The sequence below is a fragment of the Pteropus vampyrus genome, unplaced genomic scaffold (assembly GCF_000151845.1).
Source record: "Pteropus vampyrus isolate Shadow unplaced genomic scaffold, Pvam_2.0 Scaffold136, whole genome shotgun sequence".
In the NCBI taxonomy this organism is placed as follows: Eukaryota; Metazoa; Chordata; class Mammalia; order Chiroptera; family Pteropodidae; genus Pteropus; species Pteropus vampyrus.
The window spans coordinates 3,794,166-3,803,826 of NW_011888917.1; the positions used below are offsets into that span (position 1 = coordinate 3,794,166).

A 9,661-nucleotide genomic window follows, 5' to 3' on the forward strand; every position below is an offset into this window, starting at 1 on the left:
TAGAGATTCTGTGGGCTTCCTACTAGCCTTCCTTTAAATTTATGTAGTGCCTAAATCAATTACAATCAGCTTTTGTTAGTCACAACTGATAACCCTGACTGATAAGTAACTGTTGATTTGGGTGATGGCAGAACTCTCTTCTCACAAAGTCGAGAAGACACCTTTCAGTTAACGATGGAAAATAAAATTGGAGGGCTTCCCAGACCAACAATCCTTGTTCAAAGGGCCTACGAGGAAAATCATCCCACAAAAAGAAAGGGAACAGGGGCCCAGTCAAGATGGCCTAGGAGGTAGAGCTATGCATGCCTCCTCTCACAACCACACAAAAATTATAATGAAACTACAGAGCAACTATCACATGGAGCTGCCCAAGATCCGGCTAAACAGAAGCCCTACAGCTAGGGACAAAAACAAGGTCACCTTGAACTGGTAGGAGGGGCAGAGACATGAAACAGCCCAGTCCCACAACCACATGTGATGACTGAGAATTGGAAAGGTTATCTTGGCTGCAGAGCTCCTTCCGCCAACTGAGGAGTGAGGGGTCCCAGCCTCATAATGGGCTCCCCAGCCCAGGGTTTCAGTGCCAGGAAGAAAAGTCCCCACAACCTCTGGCTGTGAAAACCTGCAGAGATGTGCTCCAGCATTGGGGCAGCTGCTCAAGGAGTGCCAGGGACATACAGCAAGAAACTGAGTTGTCAGGCTTCAGAGTGAGGGCTGGAGGGGGAGCTTTCTCTCAGACAGAAGTGCCAGCAGTATCCATGATTCCTTTGTTAAGTCCTCCCCCATCCCAGCATGCAGATGCAGGCCTGCCATATCAGAGTTGCCATCAACCTGGCTAACAAAGGTCACTCTGTCCGGGTGATTGCCTGAGACTCCGCCTCTCCCTACTTGCAGGCCCACCCAAGCCACTTTCAGTGGTTCATTCCATACAAATAGCCTCTCTTGCTCTTGCTGTGGATTTTCCTAAAATCTCTCAAAAGCTCACAAAACCTAAAGAAGCAGCATTTGGCCTTGGTGTGCCCTGAACCTCTTGCCTCACACTAGTGGCAACTGGCACTGATTCCTGGTTTGGCCTCTTGAGGCACCTATAAGCCCAGCATGGGTGGTAGTCATCTGTGGATTGCTTGCTGACTCTTATCAGATGGGCCCGAAGGTACATAGGCTGCGGCTGAACTTGGCATGCAGCTGGTCCCCTCCCAGGACTGTGCCACTGGGCCCCACTGGAACCTCCTACATAAAACCACTCTACTAGGACTGGGAGACATAGCAGCCCTACCTAATGCATATAAACAGACACAGGAAGGCAGCCAAAATGGGGAGACAAAGAAACATATCTCACATGAAAGAAGAGAACAAAGCTCCGGAAAAAAAAAACTCAACAAAATGGAGATAAGCAATCTACCAGATGCGGACTTCAAAACACTTGTTATAAGGATGCTCAATGAACTTAGGGGAAGAGTAGATACACTAAGTGAGAACTTTAACAAAGACACAGAAAACATAAAAATGGAGATGGAAAACATAATAGGGAACCAGTCATAAATGAAGAATACAATAGGTGAGATCAAGAGTACTTAAGAGGGAATCAAAGAGTGGATGAAGCAGAGGATCAAATCAGCGATTTAGATGATGGAGTAGTGAAGCACACTCAAGCAGAACAGCAGCAAGAAAAAAGAATCCAAAAAACTGAAGATAGTTTAAAGACCCTCTGGGACAACATCAAGCATAACAATATTTGCAACATAGGGGTAACAGAAGGAGAAGAGAGAGAGCAAGAAATTGAAAACCTATTTGAAGAAATAATAATGGAAAGTTTCCCTAACCCAATGAAGGAAATTAGACATACAACCCCAGGAAGTTCGGAGAGTCCCAAACCAGATGAACCCAAAGAGGTCCATAATTAAAGACACATAATTAAAATGCCAAAGATTAAATACAAAGAGAGAATCTTAAAAGCAGCAAGAGAAAAGCAATTAGTTACCTACATGGGAGCTCCCAGAAGACTGTCAGCCTATTTCTCAACAGAAACTTTGCAGACCAGAAGGGACTGGCACGAAATAGTCAAAGTGATGAAAAGCAAGGACCTACAACTGAGATTATTCTACCCAGCAAAACTAAAATTTAGAATTGAAAGACAGATAAAGAGCTTCCCAGACAGGAAAAAGCTAAACGAGTTCATCACCACCAAGCCAGTATTACAGGAAATGTTGGAAGGACTTCTTTTAAGAAGAAAAAAATATGTATCAAAAATATGAATAAAGAATGGCAATAACTACATATCTACCAACATGTACTTTGAATGAAAAAGAATTAAATGCTCTAATCAAAAGATAGTGTGGCTGAATAGATAAGAAAACAAAATCCTTACATACGATGCCTACAAAAGACTCACTTCAGATTAAAAGACATACACAGAAAGTAAAGGGGTAGAAAAAGATATTTCGTGATAGACCTAGAGGGTATTATGCTGAGTGAAGTAAGTCAGATAAATGACATATGATTTCACGTACATGTGGAATCTAAACAAAATAAACAAAACAAACTCATATATAGAGAACATTCTGAAGATTACCAGATGGTAGGGGGGTCAGGGGGTGGCATTGAAAAATGGGGAATTAAGAAGTACAAATTGGTAGCTACAAAATAGTCATGGAGATGTAAAGTATAGCATAAGGAATATACTCAATAATATTATAATAACTACGTATGGTGTCAGAGGGGTACTAGATTTATGGGGGTGATCACTTCGTGAGTTATATAGATGTTTAATTACTATGTTGTATACCTAAAATTAATATAATATATGCCAACTATAATTGAAAAATAAATAGTTTTTTAAAAAGGGAATGTACTCATGGCACCACCTATCTGTTCACTAGGCTTGGACCTAGATGATTTGCTACTGTCTCCAGGTTTTCAATATACCCCACACTCTGAAGATGTACCCTCTTCAGTATATCCACAAGAATGTATTCCAAGCTCTAAAGATAAGTCGCCAAGCATCGTGAGCAATGGTAGGCTCTGTAGAATGGCCTCTCAAGGGGACTGCTTTCAAGGGGATGCACCACATTTGCATGTATTAAATTCTGGACTATTTGTGAAATATAAGTCAGTAGTTTACTATTGCCCTTCATGTAGAAATCAACAAATATAGAAAACATTTTAATAAGCTTTTTCTTAAGAATAACATTTTGTTCTGAGCGTCTACTATATATTAATTTGGGGAAATTATAGAATTTTTTTAAACATAGGAAAACAAATGAAAAACAACCCATATTCGCATCATCTAGAAGTAAATGCTATTACCATCTGAATTTTTCTCTATGCTTATAAGCGTTTTTTAAAAATGAGAACATCCTATACATACATAATGTTTTTTCTCATAGCTGTAATCTTCCTTGCTTCCACATGAGTGCACAACCAAACTCTCTCTAAAGAGGCAGCCAAGGATGCCTTTTGTAATGCAGCTCGTGCCATGTTCCTTCGCTAATTCCACAGAATTTGGGAGGAAGGGATCTTTCTTTTTATTGTGGTAAAATAGATATAAAACTTCCTATTTTAACCACTTTTATGTATACATTTTAGTAGCCATCCATACATTCACAATGCTGTACAACCGTCACCACCCTCCTCCCTGAGAAGGCATCAGTAGCAGCAGAACCCACATGCCTACGGCAGAGCCCATTTTTTATCATCCCAAGCTGAAATTCCATATCCATTAAACCCTAACTCCTCATTCTCTCTCCCCTCATTCCCTGGTAACCATCATTCTACTTTCTGTCTCTATGAATTTGACTGCTTCTAAGTATCTCATATAAATTAATCATTCAATATTTGTCCATTTCTGTACATGTATAATTTTATACCTCGCTAGTTATCACCTATAATTATATTATGAATATCTTAGTTATTATTTTTTAAAACCTCCACTTTACTGGCTGAATATATGCAACATTATGGATATTCCACATTTAATTTAAACACTTTCCTATTGTGAGATATATAGGTCATTCCAATTTTCCCCTATCATCTACAATGTTATTTTATATTTTTCTCCATGAATCTTTGTCCAAATTACTGACTATATTCTTAGAATAGACTCTTAGAACAGTAATCACTTGATATAAAGGCTTATTAACTATTTATAAAGTTAATTTCACCAACTTTGAAAAATTCAACATCAGACTCATTTCTCTAGTGCAGTAAATCTTATCTTCACCATCATAGAAAATTCTGATTCAGTTGGTCCAAGGTGGAGTGCAAGCTAAATGTCCTCCACTAAGCGACCTGATGCTCAGCCAGACTGAGAATCACTGCACGAGAAGATCATCTCCCAGTTTACCCTATACATTCTATATACAAAAAAAGAACTAATTCCATGCTGCTGCTTCTGACTACAGCTTTCCTACAGTGAGAATCTTCTAATCTACCTAAAAGAAAACTTGGAATGCTCCTGCACTGAGATATCTTAAGTTCTTGTGCTGGTTATGAAAAACTGTCATTTCAGCCTGGGGGATAATGGATTTATGCCAACCTGCATCAACACTGATACTCATCATTCTGGGAAAACTCCAAGTCTGATGTCCAGTTTTCCTTTTCAATCGTTTTCTTTTTTTAAGGGAAACAGACATACACACACGCGCGCACACACACTCACCCTTTCTCTACTCAGAGATGCTCTGTTTTTTCTCCATTAAGTTAAAGCAATGCCCTCCTTATTCCCTCAAACAGCTAAATTCTCTTCCACCAGCCCCTTTGCCAATATCCTGACATTTAACCATATCTGTGTTCTGAAAGACAGTGTCTTCTTCACAGAAAGAATAGCACTGACATTTGGTGGATTCCCAAGGGCCACCAAGTTTGTTAATATATACTTTCCCTCCTGCTATAAGCCAAGCGTGAACAAATGCCTGGTAAAGATACTGAGGATGAGATAGAAGTTGTTTTCTGAAAGTTACTACAGCATTAAGCCTCAGAAGGTATATTTCTAAAAGAAGTCACATCCTTATGTTATTAGAAATAGGTGAGATTCTGGCATGCAAAAGCTTTAAAAGGCATAGAAAGTATAAAGTTAAACAATTTAATTTGGAAATTAACTTTCTGGTTCTTTTGATGAGGAAGCACGGTAGAGTCAGTAACTAGAATCAAGGGTGACACTGAGGAGCATGTGTGGGCATAAGGGATTAGGGAGACAGCTCTGAAAAGCCAGCAAAGAGCTTTCTCCATTCCTGGAATTGGAGAGTAAAAATGGAACTGAAAGGATCATTTACTCACCAATTACCGGCCTCTCAGAGAGACCTTGCCCTTCCTTTCCTCTGTCCCTCTTTTCTGGCCTTGTCTCCCTTGATCTGGCATATATTGAGTGTCTCGTCTGTGCCTGGCGCTGAGCTCAGCATTGGAAAACAGACAAAAATATCCTTTTCGGAGTCCTTTCTCCCAAGGAATTCAGAGTCCAGTTGGAGACTCAAACGTATACATGACTATCGAGAACATCAGGTACCTACCATAAGTGTTAACAGGTAAGTGGCAGGGAGGTAGGAACTCTCTGTATCCATGACTCATTCTCATATAACATCAACTATATCAAGCACTTTCTCTTTATGATTAAACAAAATTCCTTATGCCTTCCCTAAATGTTCAATCACCCTCCATATCAACTGAACTAATCACAGAGTACCCATTTAAAACCCTCTGGCACTCGCCTGGCTAGGTAAGCTGTAGTGAAAGCAACAAGGCAGCGCTTAAAGACAGGCACCAAAGGGAGGAGCAAGCTGGCAGCTCCAACAGCGCTTTGCAGGAACTGCTGTTGGAGGCCCTGGCATTAGCAACTTGATTTTATTGGGGCTCCCACAGTTGGTCAGGTTATTGCACTGACTCTGTTGAGGGGTGCGGCCAAGCCACGAAGAGCTGTAGCCTCACTCCTTTATCTCTCAAGAGTGTTCTGGATGATCCTACCAAAGATCCCAGGGCCAATGCCAGGAGCCAAAATATAAAATCTTTCAGGTTAAACTCCTAAAAGCCTTTGATATACAAATTACTTAAAAGGGAGATTTACATCTTTAAAGCTTACTGGCACTTCTTTTTAGATCTTCTTTCAATAACCTCTCTTTTGATAAAGGTATGGAAGATATATAATTTCCAAGTGCTACTAGGAGTCTTGTGCTCAAGGGTCCTCTGACCAAGGAGCTGACTAAACATCACTGGCCACCACCACTACCAATAACCGCACAATAAACTCTACCTGAGTGTTTAATATGTGCTGGGCACAACCCTAACTGCTTTATATATTATATTACAATAATTCCAATAATAATCCCAGAATTTATCTCAAATTTATGGATAAAGCGACTGGTGTCAACTCCGTTGCCCAGGGATGCATGGATGTCTGCTACACATCCAGTTCTTCCCACCTTGGAAAGACAGCTGGCACCATTTCTAAGGATGCCTTGGGCTGATGGCATCTTCCTCTAGTTCTGCCCACAGACACTAATGTGTACAGACCCCTGGAATATAACTCCTTCTACTCGGAAAAGGGGGGTGGGGTGGGGAGGGGGAAACTTCCATCTCTATAGGACAGAGCTTTCCCCCTTTTTATCAGCTAAAATGTATGAGAGGAACAAAATATTTATTATGTCACTAAAAATTTATGTGGCAAAATGGAGAAAGACAGGCTTGAGGTGACTCTCTGTAGTGGTTTCTAAAAATAAACATCAGTTCCAAAAGCTGAAGAAAAAACAAAGATGAAAGGAAAGATTAAGACAGGCCTTGTGGGGAAAGAAGGCTGGTTTGTGCTCACACACTCACACCAGGGGGCTTTGAGATCAGAGCGGCTGTACCAGGCCAGTGCTGGCCCTGCCTCTGCAGATTCCCATTCTACTCTGCAGTGTATGTTCTACCTGCCACAGCGCACACTTAACTCACACGGGACACGTCACATTGAAGCAGCACAAACTACTGCTTCCAAGGTCCGGAGTCACACCGCCTGGGGTCAAAGACCTGTTTCCAGGCACAAGATATTTTACTTCTTTATGTCCTGGTTTCCTTCCTCATCAATCAAATGGAGATAATACAACCTCTCAGGGTTGTTGGGTGCTCTTTTAAATGCTTAAAGGAGAGAACAGTAAAACAAAGCACAGTGACTGGCAGCTGGTGAGTTTGAAGTCAACTGTGACTGAATATAATTCATATCAACAGGGACCATCTGGAGGATGATAGGGAGGGGATGAAAAACCTTGGGAGAAGGTGACCCTTGGGATTTAAAATTGTGAGGAAAGGACACAGTGAGAAACCAATAACTTACTATAGAAATAATCAGACCATGTTATCTCAGCTGAAATTCAAAACAACCCGGTCAGGTAGGTAGGCAGGTGCCTTCTCCTATACAGGTAATGAAGCACATGACGTGCTCCAGGTCGCACAGCTAGAAGGCAGGCAGTGGGGCAGTCAGTCATTCACTCAATATGTAATTTTCAAGCATCTCCTGTGCTCTAGGATTAGTAGTGAGAGAAACAGATGTAGTTTTTTACTTCATGCAACTCTAGTGGAAAATGAAGGCATTAAAATAGAAATAAAAATAAAAAGGGGGTGGCTCCATAGTGTAGTGGTTAACACGTCTGCTTTACACACAGAAGGTCCTGGGTTTGCGCCCCAGGCGGCCACGGACCATACCCCAGGTGTGCCAGGCCCCGGGTGCACACCACGGGCTTATGCGAGGAGACGCCTCATCTTCAGAGATCCAGTTCTTAAGGGGAAATGGCAACATCCATGAATTCATGGGTCAGGGGTGGAAGGGCGGGGTGGGTAGTGGGGGAGAGAATTAAAGAGGGGGAAAAAATAAATAAAATAAAAAAATAAAAAAAGATAAATGTAAGAACTCCTATGTTATAGAACTACAGTGGAAAGCGGAAGTATTTAACAGAAAGATTAATAGCACATTGCATGATTATTATATCCCAGAGACCCCCAAGATGCCACAAGAGATGTGGGAACTAAAATGAAATTTTGACACAAGAATCTGAAAGAATCCAGATAAGGTAAATTAAGGAAAATGAGTCAATATATAAAGGATTATCAAAAGGGTTCAGATCTTTTTAAAAAATAACTTCTTTTTCTGATTAGAAAAATAAAACATGCTCATATGGAATCTATAAGAAGGTGATAAAGCTGAAAATCATAATCACCTATGATTACACTCTCCAGAGATAATCAGTAACATTTTGATGCATTTCCTTTGAGGATTTTTCCTTTGCATATTTATATTTTTATATATAATTGGGATCATACTGTAGATACAATTTTGAGCATGATTTTTCCATTTATTATATTGTGCCATTAAATATCCTCCAAAAACATGATTTTTAATAGCTGTATAAATAATTTATTTAACCTTCCTCTTAGCTGCAGTGGTAAGTGTTCAGTGGCCAGATCAAAGGAACAAATAGCTGGCATGCTTGCATGGTCAGACTGGGTTTGGGGCACTGTGTTCACATACCTGAGAGCAATTTTTTTAGTGGGACATTGTCTAAAAATTTCATCCTGAGTGTCCTTGAGGAGGAGTACTCTGAAAATCACTTTGTTTTCATTAAATCATTCATTTCTTCGCACAAGCAATATGCATTAAGTGACTGAGGCAAGACGACGGTTTTGTTTGGATTTCAGAAGACTCAGGAGGAACCTGATAGCTCTCTACAAGCATGGAAAGAGCCGTGAGTGAAGAGAGAATGGTTTTTTTTTTTTTTTTCAGTTTTGCTCTAGAGGTCACAAACTAAGACTGGCTCTTGGAATATTTCAGTGGCAGTATGTTGACCCCAGATGAAGAAGCCAATGCTTTCTAATAATTATAGCAATAAATTGGTAGTGAGCTACCTGCCACTTGCAGTTTTTGATAAAGGGCCTGAGAACCACTCACCAGGGGTATGACAGAGGAGATTTCCTACAGTGGGTGGGAGTTTGAGGGAATTACACAGGGTCGGGGGAAGGAATGGGGTGGTTTAAAGGCTGAGGTGGGAGGAGACTGCACACTTACCCTTAGCCCATCTTATTTATGCAGCAGCCCTGAACTAAACCATGGCTACTCAAACTCTTAGACAAGAGACACCTTGGCTAACAGTTTCTCATTGAATGACCTCTCCAAGTCTCACAGCAAGTTATAGGCAGAACTAGGATTATGGTTCCTAAATTTCTCAAGCCCTTGTCTAGTGCTCATCTTTTTTCACCAAAGTGTTAGGAATGGAGTATGCAAGAGAATGGAAGAAAAATCAGACACAGATGGACAGTTATTGTTTCTCTTAATCTAATCTCAGTCACTCTCTGGCTACACTACATTCGTTCTTTATAATATTAGCTTCCTCTATGGCCAAAGAAAGGGGACATCCTTCTGGAGCAACATCCCAAGGAGGAGACCTGCTCATGCAGCATTACCTCATTTTCTGGTGGGCTCATAAGGTCTGTTTTAAATTAACCAACTGGGTGACTCTCAAATGGGTGAAGAAAAAAGTGCAGAAATGATGAAACAGACAGAGGTGTATGGGTCTCTGCTTACTGCTATTGAAAAGGCTTTTAGAAAGTTTCTGTGGTAAAATATACAACTGTAAAAAGACATCATTTTGTGCAAAAATATGTCAAGGATTAAATACTCCTGGGCTGAGACCTAAGAAGAGCT

General features: G+C 40.6%; 1 protein-coding gene across 1 annotated transcript in view; it reads right to left on the minus strand.

Moving 5' to 3' along the window:
- Nucleotides 1-9,661, minus strand: part of KDM4C (lysine demethylase 4C) — a 347,564-nt gene that overhangs the window by 13,953 nt on the left and 323,950 nt on the right. The window lies entirely within an intron of this gene.